General features: G+C 46.2%; 1 protein-coding gene across 2 annotated transcripts in view; it reads left to right on the top strand.

Moving 5' to 3' along the window:
• Positions 1-20,702, top strand: part of LOC146867033 (VPS10 domain-containing receptor SorCS1-like) — a 3,068,338-nt gene that overhangs the window by 2,959,281 nt on the left and 88,355 nt on the right. The window lies entirely within an intron of this gene.

A 20,702-nucleotide genomic window follows, 5' to 3' on the forward strand; every position in this document is an offset into this window, starting at 1 on the left:
CTGTAAATGTATTATAATACATGGGTGTTTGAAAATTGCCCTACGTGCAGGGCCATTCTAGATGTTTTTTTGCATTTCAACTGAACTCTATTTTTGTTGGCCATAGAACTCTGTGCACTTTATTCCTGTTAATCAGCGGTAAAATGTTTGTGCTCTCCCTGTTAAAACATGGTCAAATTGTTATACACCTAATAGGCACATTTAATTTGTTTGAAAGTCCATAGTATATGGTACCACCAAGATATGGAACACCCTCCCCACCAACCTGCGACAGGCCCAGGACCTGCTGACCTTCAGGGGACTTCTCTAGACCTGGCTGTTCGAGCAGTAGTTGCACCCCCCCTCCCACTCAGCGCCTTGAGACCCTCACGGGTGATTAGTGCGCTATACAAATGTCTGATTGACCTGTACACCGTGCCTGCAAATTAAAGGCTGCTAGTGGGCTACAGCACTCTGTTTTCCATGCATTACAGTATTTAGTAACACTGGAAAACAAGTCTTCAGGTCTGCCACCTCAGCCTGGGTGTGCAGCTTTAAAATGCCATTTCAACCATATGAAAAGAAACCTTTTGTTAGAAATGGGATATCTGGTTGGCTAGGGCTTGCACCTAAACCAGGTGGAAACCACCACTCTAGTCAGAGCAAGGGAGTTACACGCTGAAGATAACCCCTACTCAACCCCTTGATTGCTTGGCACGAGCAGTCAGAGGCAATGTGTAAAGCTTTTGTGCAACACACACACAGAGCAGCAACACACTAGGCACACCACAAAAGAAACTCCCCTCAAGGTTATGTAAAAATAGCCTTTTTTATTACTCATAAAACACATTAGAACACAATCACATATGGACACTGGGCCATCTGGCACTGGTTATGACTGTTCAGGGACTGTATACACTGCAGGGCCAACCAGGCCACTGTCAGAACATCATAACTCACAGGTAGTGAAAGCAACCAGTGAATACTGGTAAGGGTGCACTTAGCACAACACCTAAGGCATAAAACCTCACAGTTTGGCACGTGTACCAAATATTATGCACACATCATATAGTGGTACTCCGCATAGCCCCTTATGCCTACCAGAATCAGGAACAGTGCACCAGAGCATCACCCATCATGCCCCTCTTAGGCATAAACAAACTAATATCACCTAGCACAGCATATTAGGTAAACCTTATTAGCAGTGGTGCAGTGCATCAACATCAATGCATACATGGGTACTCCGCATATCACATTATGCAAATACATTGGGGTGTCAATGCACCATCATTACACATCATTAGTAGGTCCTATTGGAATACTGATAGGGTGCACATATGATCCCCACATCAACAGCAGGATCATAGCACCCCTGCCACAGGGGTACTGTCCCCAAGTCAGTACACTCTTAAGTGGGGGCCCTATCCTGGGCTCGCCCCGCAATGTCACCTCAACGCAAAGTGAGGGATTTCCCTACTGCGTGTCCCTTTGATCCCAAGGCCACCAAACTGGCCCCCCTAGCTGCCGATGCAGCCAAGACAGCATGTGCAATGCAAATGGGGCGGGGTGCAACTCACCCTTGTCTCCTTCAACGAATGCCCCCACGTTGCAGCCTCCCGTGATCTGGCAGTGCAACTGTGAGAATAAACAGGTACCAACAGTGTGACATGCGGGCCCCACTCACGGGGGCCTCTCCTCTCCTCGGGTGAAACCAGGAAATAGGCAGGACGTAGCAGCAGGGAACCCGCGGGGCTCCGGTCCTTCCTCTGCATCCGGTGAGTCTGTGAGGCTCCCTCTCCTTCTCGACACCATGCGGGGCTCTCCTCATTACTACGGGAGCCCCGCCTTGGATCAGGCACAGGGTTTGCCTGACTTCTGCTCTGCCGGCCCACAACCAGGCCTCGTTCCTGGCTGACTTCCTTCTCGTGAGGCAATAGATGCCTGCGAGGCTCCGCCTCTCCTGCCGGCCCCACCCACAACTAGGCAGACTTTACCTGACTTCCGACGGCTTGGTGTCCCGCTTCTCAGCCGGGACTTTTTCAAAATGCAGGATGGCTGGTGACAGGAAAGAGGATCCCAGGAAGGCAAGACAGAGGGGGAGAGCTCCCCCCTCTCTTCCCGGACATACACCAGGCACGAGCAGTGTTGCATGCGTTAGCTCCAAGACTTCCCCTTCCTTCCTGGAGCCCCGCCCACAACCAGGCTTAGACTCTGCCTGGCTTCCGGCCTCTCCTGCGGCTCTCTTCACAGCGCAACAGCTCCTGCCTCACTCAGGAGACGAGACTCCTTCCTCGGGATCTGGCAGTACAATTAAAAGCGCTCACCTCGCGCTGCAGTAACATGAGCTCACGCCAGGGCTCTACATAGAAGACTCCTGCAGCGCTCCAAGTCCAGGTCCAGGGCAATGTATAGAACACAGCGCTCAGCCTGGTGCTAAGTCTCCAGAGTCTCACCAGGCAGGCCAGCACACAGGGCTTTCCAGCAGAGGGGAAGTCCTACCAGCTCCCCCAGCAGGCAGCAGGTCAGGCCATGTGGCGGTTCCTCCTTGCACACTGCAGTCCACGCAGTGTCTTAGTCCCCAGCGGGTCCCAAGTAAGCACACAGCACTTTACATGGGGATACAGCCCCAATATTTATACCACTGTAAGTCTTTGTTCTGCCCTGGCACAGGGCACTGGACCTAGTCCAAACTAATTCTGGGGGACACTTAACAAGTGCATGACAGTCCCCATTGTCAGTGTAGGCTCTGGCCCCAGACACACCACAGGGGAGCAGAGCCAGCATTGTGTGAGGCAGGCACAGTCCCATTCAGTCCAAGGTGCTACTCCTCCCACCACTCCAAATGCAGATAGGCCTATTCAGCCTAGCACAGACTCACCCAGCCCCTCTAGAGCCATTGCACCTCCCCAGCCCCTGTCATTACAGAGCCAGACATTCAATTAACAACAGACAGGCACAAAGACACATAGCACACAGAAATGCCCACTTCTAAAAGTGGCATTTTTAAAATAGTGATAATAAATCTGCGAACAGCATTATGCAGCATTTATTACAACTATTCCAAACATATCAAACTTGATCACGCTACTCCTATCATATCAGGAATTACCACTGAAACACATATCAGGGAATCCTCAATGCATTCCTATGAGAGCAAAAGACACACAATTGATGGACGGAATGCAGAACAAATCAAAACATTCACCCCCAGTCAAGAGATCTGGGTTAAATCCATCATTCTCTTGCTCACCATGCCACCCCAGTTTAGACCTGGCCATATGCAAATCAGTCTTGACCCTGTGCCTCATGGGAACAGTCCAGCCCGAACTGCCAAGCCAGGCCCTCCCTGGACAGGAAACAAGCATCCTAGGACCGGTTTCGGGGTTTCACCCCTCTTTAGCCAGGATAGCTTGATTCAATTGGCACAGTGAGGCCAGGACCCACGTCTGGACATACCTGGAGCACTTAGGGCGAGAAAGCAAAAGACACACAATTGATGGACGGAATGCAGAACAAATCAAAACATTCACCCTCAGTCAAGAGATCCGGGTTAAATCCATCATTCTTTTGCTCACCATGCCACCCCAGTTTAGACCTGGCCATATGCAAATCAGTCTTGACCCTGTGCCTCATGTGAACAGTCCAGCCCGACCTGCCAAGCCAGGTCCTCCCTGGACCGGAAACAAGCACCCTAGGACCGGTTTCGGGGTTTCACCCCTCTTCAGCCAGGATAACTTGATTTCAGTGGCACAGTGAGCCCAGGACCCACGTCTGGACATACCTGGAGCACTTAGGGCGAGAAAGCAAAAGACACACACAATTGATGGACGGAATGCAGAACAAATCAAAACATTCACCCCCAGTCAAGAGATCTGGGTTAAATCCATCATTCTTTTGCTCACCGTGCTACCCCAGTTTAGACCTGGCCATATGCAAATCAGTCTTTACCCTGTGCCTCATGGGAACAGTCCAGCCCGAACTGCCTATGAGAGGGCAGCCTCACAGTAGTGAGAAACCAAACATGGCTGCTTGTCACTACCAGGACATGCCACATAGTGAAGGCACGTCCTACCTTTTACCTACAGCGCACCCTTCCCATAGGGCTAGCTAGGGCCTACCTTAGGGGTGACTGATATGTAGTAAGAAAGGGAGTCACAGACGTGGCACCCACATTATGTGCCACATCACAGCGGCAGTAAACTGCGCATGCAGGCCCTGCAATGGCAGAGGCCTGAGACAGGTTTGAAAGGCTATTTTGGTGGGTGGCGCAAAGAGCGGTGCAAGCCCACCAGTATAATTTGATTTACTGGCCTGGGGTATATGAGATACCACTTTACAAGGGACTGATAGGTAAATTAAATATGCCAAACAGGTTTAGACCAATCTTCCCATGTTTACCATAGAGAGCACATGCACTTTAACACTGGATAGCAGTGATAAAGTGCTCAGTCCTAAAACCACCAACACCAGGTCAGAAAAAATACCAGGAGGAAGGCAACAAGTTCAGGGATGACTCTGCAAAAAGGGCCAAGTGCAACACCTTTCCTCTAGCCTAAACTTTCCTATTTAATACTTTTAAGTCACCCTTGAGTTAGGCCTTAACAGCCTATAGTGCTTGGGTGTATTGTATTTAAAAAGTAGGACATGTATATTTAATGTCTTACATGTCCTGGCCGTGAAAAATATCCAAAGTTGTTTTTCACTGGGGCAAAGCTATCTCTCCAATAGAAACTCATTGTGCTACAATATAACGCTCTATAATGTATAACTTCCGTTTGGGAATAGCTAGAAGAATGGTTCAAGGACTCAAATTCTTAGGAATTTAAAAACCATACTAATGGTGCAATCGAATGTTAAATTACTATTTTGAACATGCTATTTTTAGTAAGTGGGCATTTTCCTGCCTAATGCCTCTAGTAGCCTTTTCATGTTATTTTTCAACTGTCTCCTGGCAGCCTGCTTAGACATAGGTTACCATTGCTTTACACAATTACCTTTAATAGTGCTAAATTCAATTTGAGTGTTGAACCAGTGATGAATCAGCAGGACAGCTCTGCTGTCTGAAGAACATAAAGGTAGACTGGACATGCTTCCCTTGAACCCAGGACCCCAGAGGTGGCTCTAAGGATCAGTCAGCTAGCCTCTTTTGTTAATTATAGGTACACAGCAAGCGCCCAGTGGTCCTATCTCTCTTCAAGTACCCAGCTGACCACTTCCAACTGGACCTACCCTGGACCCTGCTGTTGGTCTCTGTTGGCGTGAGTCCTAAACACCAAGTGATTCCCCCAAGTCCTGGACCCTTTGCTGTTGTTAGTTGTGTACTCCTTGTGTCCCCAAAGTGCTAGAAGGGGAAATTAAGAATATTTTGTCCCTTTCTGCCTGGAAAACTGACTGAGACCAGGGTCACAGTTGAAGCCACAGCTGTCGACATAGAATCGCCGGATGACCTCAAGTTGCTGGCTTGCTCCACTGAGAGAGACCTGACTTCCAGTAAAGTTGTTAGGTCCGAACGTAGAGGGCTTCTCTGGGATTTACATCAAGTAGCATCTCATCGATGTAGAGGGCTTCCTGAACATGGACTTGGCCCACTAGGAGCTATTCCACCTTTCTCGAGAACAGCACAGGACCCCTTTTTTTAGCAACCTGGTGTCATCGATCCCTTCCTTAGATTCAGGTTGCAGCTTGCCCCACCACCGACTTTTTGACCACTTTGACAAATCAGAAGCTAAACCTTTCACTGGGATGAACGTGGTCCCTGTATCCAGCCTGCTCACCATCATGGTCTGCCTTGACTTTTGGCTTTGACTTGGTCCAGTGTGACCAGATACCAGCAGTTGGTGCTTTGTGCATTTGGGGCAATTTATTTGACTTATACTAAACCATTTCTAATAATGTTAGGCAACAAATATCTAACTCCTTTCTGGTATGTTTAATTTTGTACTAGATTTTAATTTTATTCTTCATGTTCACAAATATCCTATCTCTTGAAAGAGCAACATACCAAATATTTAAGCATTTTGTGTAAGGGTGTTAGCGTGACAGTGTATTATAAGGAATAATGTATCCCCTACCATACATTATAAAGACATTGCGAAGAAACCTCGGAGTTCCATGAGCTCATAAAGGAACTCTGCTTTCGGCCTTGTTCCTCTGTACAGTCAGGGAACTCCTCCGTGGCTTGCAATATTAAAAAGGTATGTCAGGGGGTACTTTACCCCAAATCCAATTTTTGTTTTTTATAAACTGTTTTATTGGTGGAAACGTAACCAACAGTACAGCAATGCATTAAGGTCATGGTATGCTTTAGGTATACAGACATTATGAGCTGGTCAACATTACATCAATAATGTCACAATCCTCCGTTCGGGGGTGACCCATCAATAACAAGTACATTCTCAAGTCTCATTCTATCGTGCCCCAAATGCAGTTTAGCGCATCTGAGCAGAAACTTTACAATGTTTTTTTTTGTATTTTATAACATTTTAGTCATTATGGATTAGAGATAACATTGTTGTTCGAGGCATATGAGCTGCAGATTGTACACTTAGCATAGATCGCCATCTGGTGTTGGGCCCGGATGTTTGCAGTTTGTTTTTCTTCTTGGACAGTCTTTGGAAGTCACGAGTTTGGTGACTCCTCCTTCGGTCCGTACTGCGCATGGGCTTCGGCTCCATCCTCAGATTGTTTTTTTCCGCCATCGGGCTCGGATGTGATACTTCGTGCTCCGGCTTCGAACTTCTACGGTTCCAGCCTCGACGGAAAATCCTCGTCTCTTCGAGTTTCTTCATCATCATCTTCATCTCTCGAAGCGGCACTTTTCTCCATCCCGTACATCGGCACCGGCCTTCGGGCCCTCCTCGACTCCGGTCCCGGCCGATGGAAAGGACTCCGTTCAAAAAGTGCCCAAAATGTGGGTCTAAATTTCCCCACACCGACCTCCATCAGGTGTGTAATCTTTGCCTCTCTCCAGAACACGAGGCCAGAGACTGCCCCGCCTGTAAGTCTTTTCGATCGAAGAAAACCATCCGGGATCGAAAAGCTCGACGCACCATGGCGCACTCATCGTCTGCAGCTCCACCGGACATCTTCGGAGACGGCGCCGAAGCTTCGGGGCAAACACACACCGAGCAGGAAGAAGACGTCGTCAGCGCTTCCGAGGCCGACGACTCCGACGTGGAGGACATCACACCGGCGCAGCGGGCCGTGAGTACTGTGCCCCCTCCCACCCCCGCGCCCAAAACCAAAGAGACTCAGGTTACTCCCTCGCCTGCCGGCCTGGGCAAAACCAAGACCAAAGCTTCGATCACCCCACCTTCAGGCTCGGTGTCGAAGCATCCAAAGTCTCACGGCAGCTCGGGATTGAGCCAGCCGACGCCCGGTGCCGAAAAACAGCATCCGGCACCGAAGAAAGCAATATCCAGCTCGACTCCGAAACCACCGGTGCCGAAGCCTGGACTCTCGGTGCCGACCAAACACAAACATAAATCTGTCGGCACCGACGCTCCGACGCCGAAAACTCCTTCGACGCCGAAAAAACAGGAGTCCCCAAAAAAGCATGGCGCACACAAACCATCGAAGTCCTCGGTTCCGAAATCACCGGTGCCGACGGACGATTCGACGCCACTGGCTCTGTTTACACCAGACCCTCTACAAAAGACTCTGTCCAAAGATCCAAAGACTGGACTATTGACTTTAATTATCAAGAAAAGACGCCTTGATACTCCGGCTCCTCCTCCACCACCCAAACGGAAGGACTCTGCTACTTCTCCCCTCAGAGTGCCCTCCCCACTACCACCTCCCCTACCTCCTCCACCTCCTCCACCCCCTCCCAGGTCTCCGCCACCCTTACCTCACTACTCTCCGGCCCCGTCCCCAGATCCGGACGGCGGGGACCCGGACAATTATCCGGCGGATGCCCCCATGGATCCCACTCCACCAGGGACCCCAGACCCGTGGGAGGATTACAATAACCCTGATGTACCCGATATTCCTCAGGACGACCTATACCCATCCAGGCCATCTCCTCCAGAGGACTCCTTAGGGTTCCATCATTTAGTGCAGAGAGCAGCACACTACCATGGGGTGGACATGCACACTGAACCAGTGGAAGACGACTTCTTACTGGATACATTCGACATACAGGACAAATCCACCTCCATCTTACCCATGCTTAAGGGTGTCACCAAGCATGCCGCAGAGGTGTTCAAAGACCCTGTCAGGGCCAGGGTACTAAACCCTAGAATAGAGAAAAAGTATAAGGCGGCACCCACAGACCCTGCATACATTAAGGGCCCTGCTCCCTTAGATTCCCTAGTTGTCTCTACAGCTAGAAAGCGGGCTAACTCAAAGTCCTCAGGAGAAGCCCCACCGCCAGACAAGGAATCCAAACTCCTAGACGCGTCTGGCAAGCGCACCGCCTCTCAAGCTGCAAACATGTGGCGCATTGCAAACACACAAGCGCTACTTGCGCGCTATGACAGAGCACACTACGATGAACTTAAGGCTCTTATGCAGCACCTCCCCGAGAAACACAAGCGTAGGGCTCATGAGCTAATACAGGAGGGTAAACTCATTACAAACACCTCCATTAAGTGTGCCCTCGATGCAGCCGACACTGCTTCTAGAGCCATAAATACCAGTGTCCTGCTTCGTCGCCATGCCTGGCTCAGGATCTCAGGGTTTAAGCCTGAAGTCCAGGCGTCCATACTCAATCACCCCTTTGACCAACAAACGCTCTTTGGGCCCAAGGTAGACGAAGCGTTGGAAAAGATGAAAAAGGACACAGACACAGCAAAGTCTATGGGGGCACTCCAAACACAAGCCTCTAAACGTTCCTTTCGACGCTCCTCCTTTCGTGGCACAGGCAGAGGCTTCTCCACCGATAGCACCTCTACCTCCTACAAATCCCCTCCTCAAAATACCTTTTCAAAGGGCAACCAAAGGGGTGGTTACAGAGGCAACAACAATAAGGGCAGGGGCAAAACTAACAACACCCGTTCTGCCACCCCGCCCACACAATGACTTCCCTCCGCTCCCCCCAGACCATTCCACTCCGGTCGGGGGCAGACTACAAAACTTTATCCACGCATGGGAGTCCATAACATCGGACAAATGGGTGACCCAAATCATTCGGTCAGGGTACTGTCTCGAGCTAACATCTACCCCACCCAATATCCCACCAAGGCACCGCCCAATGTCTCAAGAACATTCCACACTGCTCAAACAGGAGGTACTCTCCCTCCTCCAAAAACACGCTATAGAGCAGGTCCCCATCAATCAGCAAAATCTAGGGGTTTACTCCCTATATTTCCTAATACCAAAGAAAGACGGGACCCTCAGGCCCATTCTGGACCTCCGGCCTCTAAATGCCTACATACATTCAGACCATTTCCATATGGTCACCCTACAACAAGTCCTCCCGCTCCTCTGTCAGGGAGACTTTCTCACAACATTGGATCTGAAAGACGCATACTTTCACATTCCAATACACCCCTCTCACAGGAAATACCTCAGGTTCGTGGTGGACGGGCAACATTACCAATTCACGGTTCTCCCCTTCGGGGTCACCACCGCACCACGGGTGTTTACCAAATGCCTAGCGGTAGTAGCAGCACACCTCAGACGTCAACACATTCACGTCTTCCCTTACTTAGACGACTGGCTGATAAAAGCCGCGTCTTACCACCAATGCGTGCAGCATACAAACAGCACCATCCAACTGCTCCACCAGCTAGGCTTCACGGTGAACTACCAAAAGTCCCACCTCATACCATCTCACACAAAGCAATATCTCGGGGCCACTATAGACACCTCCAAAGGTATTGCCTATCCAAACACAGCCAGAATCACAAGCATTCAAGCCTTACGCAAAACATTCCTTCCCCAACACTCTCTTCCAGCAAGAGTGTTCATGAAGCTCATAGGAATGATGGCGTCTTGCATCTTTATAGTGCCCCATGCAAGACTACACATGCGTCCACTTCAAGAGTGCCTAGCACAACAGTGGAACCAGGCCCAGGGTCAGCTGACGGATCTGGTGTTGGTGGACGGCCGCACACATCACTCTCTGCAGTGGTGGAACACCACAAACCTTTCCAAAGGGCGGCCGTTCCTGGACCCGGTTCCTCAGGTGATTCTAACAGCGGACGCATCGCTCTCCGGCTGGGGAGCGCACCTCCTACACCTCACAATGCAAGGTCTATGGACGCCACAGCAAAAATTGCTCCACATCAACCATCTGGAGCTCTTGGCGATCTTTCTAGCCCTAAAATCTTTCCAAAAACAGATTTCAGGCAAAGCAGTCCTCATTCGCACAGACAACATGACTGCAATGTATTATATCCAAAAACAGAGTGGGACACACTCTCCCCAGCTCTCCCGCTTAGCCCAGAGCATATGGAGATGGGCAATTCCCCAAAACATCTTTCTCCTGGCACAACACGTTCCAGGCGTACAAAACACCATGGCAGATCTGCTCAGCAGACAAACGCAACAACTACACGAATGGGAACTGCATCCGCAAGTTCTTCAGCCATTCTTCCAACAGTGGGGGCATCCTCAGATTGACCTCTTCGCCACCCACGAAAACAAAAAATGCCCAAGCTTCGCCGCCAGATACCCACACCCATTGTCCAAGGGCAATGCGATATGGATGAACTGGTCAGGCAGATTTGCATACGCCTTTCCACCTCTCCCACTAATTCCATTAGTGGTCAGGAAGCTACAACAGCACTCCCTCACACTCATTCTGGTAGCTCCGACGTGGGCCAGGCAGCCGTGGTACACCACGCTACTACAACTATCAGTGGTACCACATCAAAAACTGCACCTATCCCCATGCCTCCTAACCCAGAACCATGGAGAAATCAGGCACCCGGACCCAGCTCAGCTCAACCTGGCGATCTGGCTCCTGAAATCCTAGAATTCGGATACCTTAACCTTCCCCCTGATTGCATGAACATCATCATGGAAGCCAGACGTCCTACCACTAGAGCATGTTATGCCGCAAAGTGGAAAAGATTTGTTATTTACTGCCGTAACAATACAATCAACCCTTTAGATGCATCCATACAGCACATCATATGCTATCTGCTCCATCTTCACAGGTGTAACCTGGCATATTCATCCATACGCCTACACCTAGCAGCGATCGCTGCTTATCTACAAAACAGACAGCATTTATCTCTTTTCAGAGTGCCCGCTATTAAAGCCTTCATGGAAGGCCTTAAACGAGTAATTCCTCCCAGGGCACCACCTTCCCCTGTATGGAATCTAAATTTAGTTCTTACACGACTAATGGGTCCGCCCTTCGAACCAATGCATAAATGCGAGCTACAGTTTCTCACCTGGAAAACAGCTTTTCTCGTAGCTATCACTTCCCTTAGAAGGGTTGGTGAAATACAAGCGTTCACTATACAGGAACCCTTCATACAAATACATCACAGCAAGGTCATACTTCGCACAAATCCGAAGTTCCTGCCCAAGGTCATTTCCCCCTTCCATCTCAATCAATCGGTGGAATTACCTGTCTTCTTCTCGCAACCTCAATCTGTTGCAGAAAGAGCCTTACACACACTCGATGTAAAAAGGGCCTTGCTATACTACATACAAAGAACGCAACCCTTCAGGAAGACTAAACAATTGTTCGTCTCCTTCTCTCCACCACATAAAGGCAACCCCATTTCTAAATCAGGGATAGCTAGGTGGATTGTAAAATGCATACAGATTTGCTACCAAAAGGCTAAAAGAACATTATCTGTTCCGCCTAAAGCCCATTCTACAAGAAAGTTAGGGGCTTCTATGGCCTTTCTAGGGAATATACCCTTAGATGACATCTGCAAAGCAGCCACATGGTCTACACCGCACACCTTCACAAAACATTACTGTGTAGATGTGCATTCCAAGCAGCAAGCTAGAGTGGGCCAGGCTGTACTAAAGACACTATTTCAAACCACTGCAACGGATACCGGTGGTCGCCGCTAGGGTTGGGTACTGCTATATAATCTATGCTAAGTGTACAATCTGCAGCTCATATGCCTCGAACGGAATATGCTACTTACCAGTATGCATCTGTTCTTGGCATGTAGAGCTGCAGAGTTGTACACGCCCACCCGCCTCCCCGGCTACCTGTATCCGTTCCAGTACATCTTATTTAGACACTACACACATGGGTTTCTCACTGTGATTACCAAGCTCCATCATTTCCCTGTTGGCGAAAAACAATCTGAGGATGGAGCCGAAGCCCATGCGCAGTACGGACCGAAGGAGGAGTCACCAAACTCGTGACTTCCAAAGACTGTCCAAGAAGAAAAACAAACTGCAAACATCCGGGCCCAACACCAGATGGCGATCTATGCTAAGTGTACAACTCTGCAGCTCTACATGCCAAGAACAGATGCATACTGGTAAGTAGCATATTCCTTTTCAGCTAAACATTTGTTCTGAGGTTATGGGTTTGAATTCAACAGTTCTGCTGTGTATTAACTGTAAAAACAATATTATACGTTCATTGGAATGAAAAGTCACACAGATGCCATATATGCTGTCATTAAACATGATCTCATTCACTGAAAAAGGGTACCAATAAAGGATGCGTTTCTTTAGAGAAAATGTGTAATCACAAACTAGAATTATTATTACTACCAGCTAAAAAATATTTGTGCATTGTGTTATGCTGGAACGAGAATAGAGAGAACAATGATTGCATATCACTTTCCACGGAGACTTTGTAACATGTGAAAATGTCTCTTTATTTAGCCCTTTGCAACTACCTTAAAGCACTACATTTAGAGATGGCATAGACCTGAATGGTAGCACCATCTCTGTCTGAGCTAAAATCCAGCGTGAAACCCACCACCTTTCTGCCACTGCAGTATTCCCCCTCAATAAGAGGACAGCTAGGGCACAGTGGGAAGATTGAATGGCCATGGTATGTATCAGCATGGCTGTATAAGTATATCTATTTTTAATAGATCATTGCATTATCTTTCTTTCAATAATACACTCATTGAACTTGCTTCGATAATTATATAATTTCTCTTGTATGAAACTCGATTGGGACTGTTACGGCCCTTTAGACGCTCATTTCAGCTTGGATTTAAGTAATCCCTGCTACAGTTTTATATTTATTTTCTTAATGTTTTGCATAAAAGTCGGTTTATTTTACAAGCTCAACACCAACGCAATCTTGTTAAGTGACAAATCAATATAAACAAAGTTCTTTACATGATGACCGCCACATGTTTTAATGTTTCAAAATATATATGATGTGCAAACTACACATAAACCGGCACAAAGGAGATTAAGGCATATCCCTTTAAGGAAACAGAAGTTGGATAACTGCAGTGGGTCCTGGGAAATCAGTCAAACTAAATACATTTTGCCACTCGTCCATATTAGGTTTTTTTGCTGAAGTGGATAAAGTGGAGTGTCTGATCCGTGCTTAATTCTCCCGCTAGGTTTGGCTTGGCATTTAATGTACGTGCATTGCGCCTTTTTGTCACATCCGATATTCCCAAGGGTTATTTTGCATAATGTTGTTTTCCAGTGGTTTTGGAAATGCTAAGCCACAAGAAAGAGCACACAGATGGTGTCAGGACGCATGTAATTGTTTCCCATGGCACACAGCTGTTCATCGTTCTCAGGTGTTAAATATAGGCTAAGCAGACATTGCATGATGTGTGGAAAAAGCAATAAAAACTATGAATAAGCACAAGTTACATTAAGTATTATTTATGGTTCTTTTCTCGCTTGAGTTGGTTATATGGTACACCTCTGTGAGGGTATGTACGTTTATTTAGAAAATGTCCCCCAAAAGGCATGATTTATCCTCAGGGGCAGCTTTAGGGCAGTGCGACCAGTGCAGCTGCACTTGACGCTGACCTGTGGAGGGGATGCCGACCTGGGGGAAGGGGGGGGGGGGGGGGTCACTGTGTTTAGCAATAATCTATTGTTGGAGAGATGAGGGGCACTTTTCCCCTGTGGTAGTTAGAGAATCCAAGGTGGCGGTCATGGATGTGGGGGTGCCAAAAATGATTGTCACACAGGGCGCCACCAGTGATAAAGCCAGCCCTGTTTATCCTAGTGATCATAGTTTTGCTTCATTTTATAAGAATCGTGAAGAGGGAGAGAAGCGAAGAGGACCGCCTAGCTAGGCAGACTCTATGTATAACACTTCCACAACTTATTCTGGTCAGTGTCTGACCATGTTTAACTGTACATCCTGGAGAAGGGAAAACATATTTTGACTTAGGGTTGCTAACCCTTATTCTCTCTGAAGAAACTGGTTAGTCCTTTTGAATTATGATACATGTTTATGAAAATAGAAAGGGTGAAATGGCTTTTTTAGGGGGCACTATTTTTTCTATTTTGTTCTATATCTGAGTTTGGGCACCTGAAGCAGAGGGAAGGTGATAGGGAAAGGAGCAAAGTGGGTGTAGAATTCCTTTTTTAGGAAGGGAAGAGTCATTTTTGTATTTTGCGACATGATGTTAACATTGTAGATAGTCTGATAGGGGCCCAAATCACTATATTGGGACCCTTTAATTAAGTTTGCTCATGTAAGTTCAGATGGGGTCTTGTATGTGACGAAATTTGCTCCTTACTGATGACTCAGTAAGGTTGAATCTGAAGATGCTTGTGCTTTCGTTCAGAGGGGGCATGACTTAGCAGTTCGGGCTGGATAGGTACTGTTGGAGGAAGATGGTGGCTAACTTGCGTGTCGGTCACTGTCTGTAATGGCACATTGACAAAAAGATGGACTCAAATGAGGCATGGAGTAATTACCATTGGCTGAGATTAATTCAGGGCTTCTGCTATCAGCTTTTATATTTTTGCTAGAATCACTCATACAGCTCTCCCCTTTAGCAATCCTCATGATCATGAAAGCTCACCAGCGACTATGTTATACATACATACATTTAAAAGGTGCACCCAGCACAATCAAGGAAAATAAGCTGTATTAAGATGAATGCGCTGCCCTCAGGGCAGCTGCAAACTCGCGCCGCCCTGGGGGCAACGCACTCATGTGAAAAACAGAGCAGCTGCTTTGAAGCTGCTCCGTGTTTCACAGTGCAGATTGCAACCCGTCTACACTTTTAAAGGGTATTAGAGATCCCCTTGCATGTAGGTGCAATGAGTGAGAGCACCTGCCTGCAAGGGGATGTCTGGGGGGTCAGTGGGACAAGATTTGCACCCTCCAGGGGGTTGCCATCAGTGTGCACCTCCTGACAGCTTCTTTGAACCTGCGGCCCGTCTGTAATATGGCATGGGTGCATAGGCAAAGCGATTCCCTCATTTGCATGGCACCACATCCCCATGCAAATGAGCGAATGCCCTCTGATAGTAACACTGGCACTTTATGTGCGCCAGCGATATCGCTATTACAGAAGGGGATGCACAACTGCCTGTGGCCCCTTTTGTAATACCAAAATGCCCTGGGGTGCGCAAAGAGGGTGCAAATGCCCGTTGCACCCTGGAGCACTTTTGTAATACAGCCCCTGGGCGACTGAAACTTTTCTTCCTCGCCACTAAGAAGTGGAGCTTTCTTCTGCTAAACCTTGTATATACAGATAACTGTCTTTCTTTCTACAACCGTCGCTAGCACTTTAACAAATGAACCCTTTTAATCGTATAATTGTTCTTTTTCTGCATCTTCATGTCAGCAGCTATAAGATCCGGGACACCCTATGACTGGCTATTCGCTGCGCTTTACAAACAAATTTATCCCTCATCATCAATGTGCATCGAAGTAACAGGGAGAGTTTTTTTGTCATAAATTGCTACTTTCTTTGAATTCTCCTTTTCCGAATTAGTACATTTCCTATTTTTATAGTTTGTCAACGAAGAAAGCTTTTGAAAAATCCGTCTCCCAGTGTTCAGTCACTCAAGTCTCAATACATGGAAAATTAATACTGTGCACAGCGTTGTAGCAGATTGCTTGAAGTGCAAGAAATTATATTTCTAGCTTTTAATCAAGAGTCCATTGTTTTGCACGTGAAAAACAAAACGCATGGCAAAGTGTGGGCTGTAGCACCAGTCACACACTTTCTGGCTTATCGCGAGTTACAAGATGCCGCTGGGAGCATTAACCCGCCCACAAATGTACTGGCAACAAACATATAGTTCCAGAAAGCAAAAAGTTTTCACATCTCTGCTTGAGCGCGTACAGTATTATTAACCTGCTGCATCAACACAAACTTGTGGCACAAAACCTTTTTTGCACGTGTTCAACCGAGTTGCTCTGATTACTTATCTCTCATATTCATTATTTTTAGGAGAATTACTTGCACCTTTTTTAAAGGTTTGATGTTGTGAATCCTAAAGTGCCTGCAAGTGCATCACATATATTATATATAAAATGGGTACTCGCAAAAAATATGCCAGGGGACAAAAAGCATGGTCTTTGGTGTGACCCAGGACCGCAACAATGCTAGCAGGGTGTGGGTTGGGGGTAAAGGGGTAAATTTAAGGTGGGTATAGGGAAAGTGAAGTATTTATATGGTGTGGACAGTGAGTTGTGGAGTTATTTCAAGGTTTTCATTCTATACTGCACCCATATTAAGCCCTGCTAGACTTGGCGTCATTGGCGTGGTTTCACCTGCCTTTCTGCCTCTACCTCCTGCATTTTTGACTGTGTGCTGGATTATGTTTTTGCTGATTTAGATGCTTTGCGCACTTTGCCACTGATGATCAGTGTCAAAGTGCAAGTGACCCTGTGTAACTTGGAATTATGATTGGTTATCCATGTTTGGTATACTCTGTGTGCCCAGAGCCTGTAAATCAAATGCTTCTAGTGGGCCTGCAGCACTTATTGTGCCAACAGTATTCTTTCAAATGTGTCTCAGGCCTGCCACTACAGTGTCTGCGTGCACAGTTTCTACTGCCATGTCGACCTGGCAAGTGCACCCACTTGCTAGACCCTAACCTTCCCTTTTCTTACATGTAAGTGGCCCCCAAGTTAGGTCCAAGCTACCCCCTTGGGCAGGATGTAGTGTATGTTTAAGGTAGGACATTGACTGGTGTGTTTTACATGTCCTGATAGCCCTGCGCTGTGGTTTTGGTACTCCTTTATCAAATTTTTGATGATTGTCAAATCGTATCTTTCCTATGCCTTTCTCCCCTCAAACTGAAGTATACCAAAGTGGTGGATGGAATACTTGAATTAATCTCAGTCACTTAAAGTTACTCAGGCCGTATCCCAATCCATTGTTGTTTTGCACATCATGCCACCTCATTTTAGACCCAAATATATATATATATACATATACACAAATCTGGGTTTATCAGCCGGGTATACTGTGTCACTGGAACCTAGCTATACCCGGTTGATAAGCCCATAACAAAGGTGAAAATGGTCCTGGGTTGCTTGTCTTTCGGTTCAGGGAAGGACATGGCTTGGCTATTTGGTCTGGACTGCTCCTATTGGATCAGGGTCAAAGACTGATTTGTCCAATGGGGTCAATCTGAAGTGCTATAGTGTGCGAAACAACAATGGATTGGGATGCAGCCCAGAGTGATTACCAGTGGCTGAAATTAATTCAAGCATTTCATTCATCACTTTTTGTATACTTTAGTGTGCCACCTTAAGTGGGACTGTATGCCCAGATGTGGGTCCCATGCACTCTGTGTCTCTGGAGTTAAGCTATACCTGGATAATGAGCCCATAAAAGGGAAAAACTGGTATTGGGTTGTTTGTGTTCCAGTTCAGGAGGACCTGGCTTGGCAGTTAGGTCTGGAATATTTCCATTGGAGCAGGGTCAAGACTGGTTTGCAATAAGCTGAGATCAAACAGAGGTGCTATGGTGTGCAAAGTAACAGTGGACTGATATGCAGACCGAGCAATTTCCAGTCGTTGAGATTAATTCAAGCATTCCATCCATCACTTTTTTGTTACGTTACTTTGCCCCCTCAAAACTATTATGTGAATTATGTAATAAAGGTGGAAGAGCCTCTGCAGGCATGAGACATGTTCAAGCCGATGCCTGGCTCCGGCTCAACTCAAGGTTCTCTTGGATCCTCGGGCCCACCCAATTTGAGCCTTCTTGTGGCTTATGTCTGCCAGCCATGCACTAACCTTATGTACCAAGAACTAAGGACAAAGCAGTAACATGAGGAAGAGATAAAAGCTGAACTGCATAAGGTGAAATCAGAAAACCTGGGATCAATCCTGGATTCCCCACTTGACCAAATTTTGTGAACCTAGAGAATTGTTTTATTTCACTTTGCTTGCTTTTTTTTCATTTACACTTTTGAGAGCACCTGGAAATACATGAGTTCAGGATATGCATTGTACCAAACCTTCCTTTGTGTTTTTGTAAATAAACTATTATATTGTTCTGTGTATTATAACAATCCAAAGAGTGCACATAGCATCAGACTTGCCTTTTTGGTCCACTAATGACATTGTGGTCAGTGGCAAACATGTATCTAAATTCATGTTTGAAAACTATCCCTTTTAATAAATGTCCCTCAATGCAGTGACCTAGTTTGATGTACTAAGGTGAATCGCTCCAGCATGTTAATGAAATACAGTTTTTTAACACAAATAGATAGACGTTATCATAGTGTTATGTTTGTGACATGTTTTCTTTAAAAATGAAGGCATTACAAAAGATAAGTGCACAGGACAACTTTGATTAATTTCCTTTACTTGAGTTAACATTTAACTAAATGTTTGGCCATATATAGTTTTCTTAATATTAGTGCTCATTTAAGTAAATAGCTACCCAGTATTGGTGTTCACGCGGAGCCCCATGTAAAGACCAGGAGGCTAAAGAGGCTCCCTGGTCATACTTTAGGTATCCCTGATGTATAATAGTGTATTGTTTCATTCTTGTTTCCTAATGGAAAGAGGTGCTTCCAGAGGCCAAGTCATGTAATCACATAATATACCCAAATGTGAAGATTATACCTGAGATGCGTTGAATAAATACTGTTTATTAGTGTTTATTAATGAGTGCCTCATTCGATCTGTTTCACACATTCTATGTGAAGAAGGAAGGGTCTTTATAATAAACTTGTTTTCCTGTGCTACCTTGCAAGACAGCATTAATACTAGGGGGTGTGTGAAATATTCTTTTCTGCCAGCAGAATTGGCAGAATTTTGGTGACTCCGCATCAATCTCATAATGCAGAGTTTCGGACAAATTCCGTCAATTCCAGTGTGGCAGAATTGTTTCTTGCACACAGCTCCCGGGTGCTAACTTGGTGAGCGCAAGTGAGATTTGACATTCCCAGCATGATTTATGGTTGCTAGGAGGACATCCGGTGAGATTTTCCTAACACAGGCAGATGTGATCGCTTGCAGTCAGAATGCTGCAGCTTGAGTAAAAAATCCACTCGAGCAGCAGCATAATCAACTCGAGTAGCTGCCCCCTCTGGGGCACCATGTGGTGCTGTTCGCACAGGTTTTTCAATGTGGATTGCACTCCCGGCACTAAATCACAGGGCAAGTAGAAAGCAAAACGTGCCTATTTCCACACATTGGCAGATCTCCGTGGAATTTTTATCTAACACTGCTGAATTTCACACAGTCAAATTCTGTAAGTTCCACCCACCCCTACATATCTACTACTATTAAATAACATTATGTAGAGGATCTCCTGAAAGAGTACGTCTGATGTGATTTAATGAAATCCTATAGAAAACCATCCGGAGGAACCTTTAGATTCTGTGAAATGAATGGCGAGGCACTTCCTACTCACCTGCTGACAAAATCAGGATGAGAATGTAAGCCAGAATATTTAGAAAGGAGCTATTAAACTGACCTCACAGTCAAATGTAAATTTATTCCCATTACAAAGTATCAGCACAATGAGTAGATCATTCACATGCATTTAAAAACAATAAGCTATATAATAAAACATTAAACGAAATATATGTGGCAAGGTTACATAGTTATGCTTTCCCTAATTCATTCTAATCCTTTCCTTTTTGGTATAATTGGAAAATAACCCAGTGGAGAACAAATAGTGATGATTACACCGAAAGAAACAAGATTTGGCTAAGTCAATAGGTCTGTTGATATTTACCAGCTTTTTGGTTTTGCCAGCGCCTGTTTGTTTTGTCATTTTTTTCGTAAATCGCTGTTTTTGAGAGCATTGCCAGGTCTTGTCTAGATGGAAAAACAACTGGCTAAAAGCAAAAATATTTCGCTCTCAAAAAACACGTCCTACCATCGTAGTTCCTAACACTAAAAGGAACTTCTTTATTTGCTGATGTGGACAGGAAAGTCAACCAATGGCAAGTGTGGGCTTAGCCATTGCTCCATGCTGTATCGTGTAGCATGCGGAAGCAAAAATGTGAATGACACCATGCACCAATTGATAAAAGAGGGCTGGCTCAAAGCCAGCATTTCTTCAGGGACAAGACCAACATCTCATAAGGTACAAGAAATATAGGGAAGACCCAAGGGAATGATAATGCACCCACTTCCCAAGTCTTTGTCACCTAAAACCCTGTGCGATTCATGGAAAGAACATTATTTCTGAATGTAAATAGATCCAAGGTTGAGTACCCCAAGATCCTGCCGATGCTGGACAATAGGTCAAGGGAAAAGAAGAGATCATGTCAATAGAGGCTAAATCGGTATACTTGGCTCTTCTCTATTGATTGAACATAGATTGGCAAAAGAGGAGAGAGTAGCATTCCGCCTATTGACATAGACTTGGGAAATTCCAGCATTGTCCCACATGTTTTACTCCACCAATAATTAGCGAGCAAAA

Source organism: Triturus cristatus, chromosome 1_2 (assembly GCF_964204655.1).
Source record: "Triturus cristatus chromosome 1_2, aTriCri1.1, whole genome shotgun sequence".
In the NCBI taxonomy this organism is placed as follows: Eukaryota; Metazoa; Chordata; class Amphibia; order Caudata; family Salamandridae; genus Triturus; species Triturus cristatus.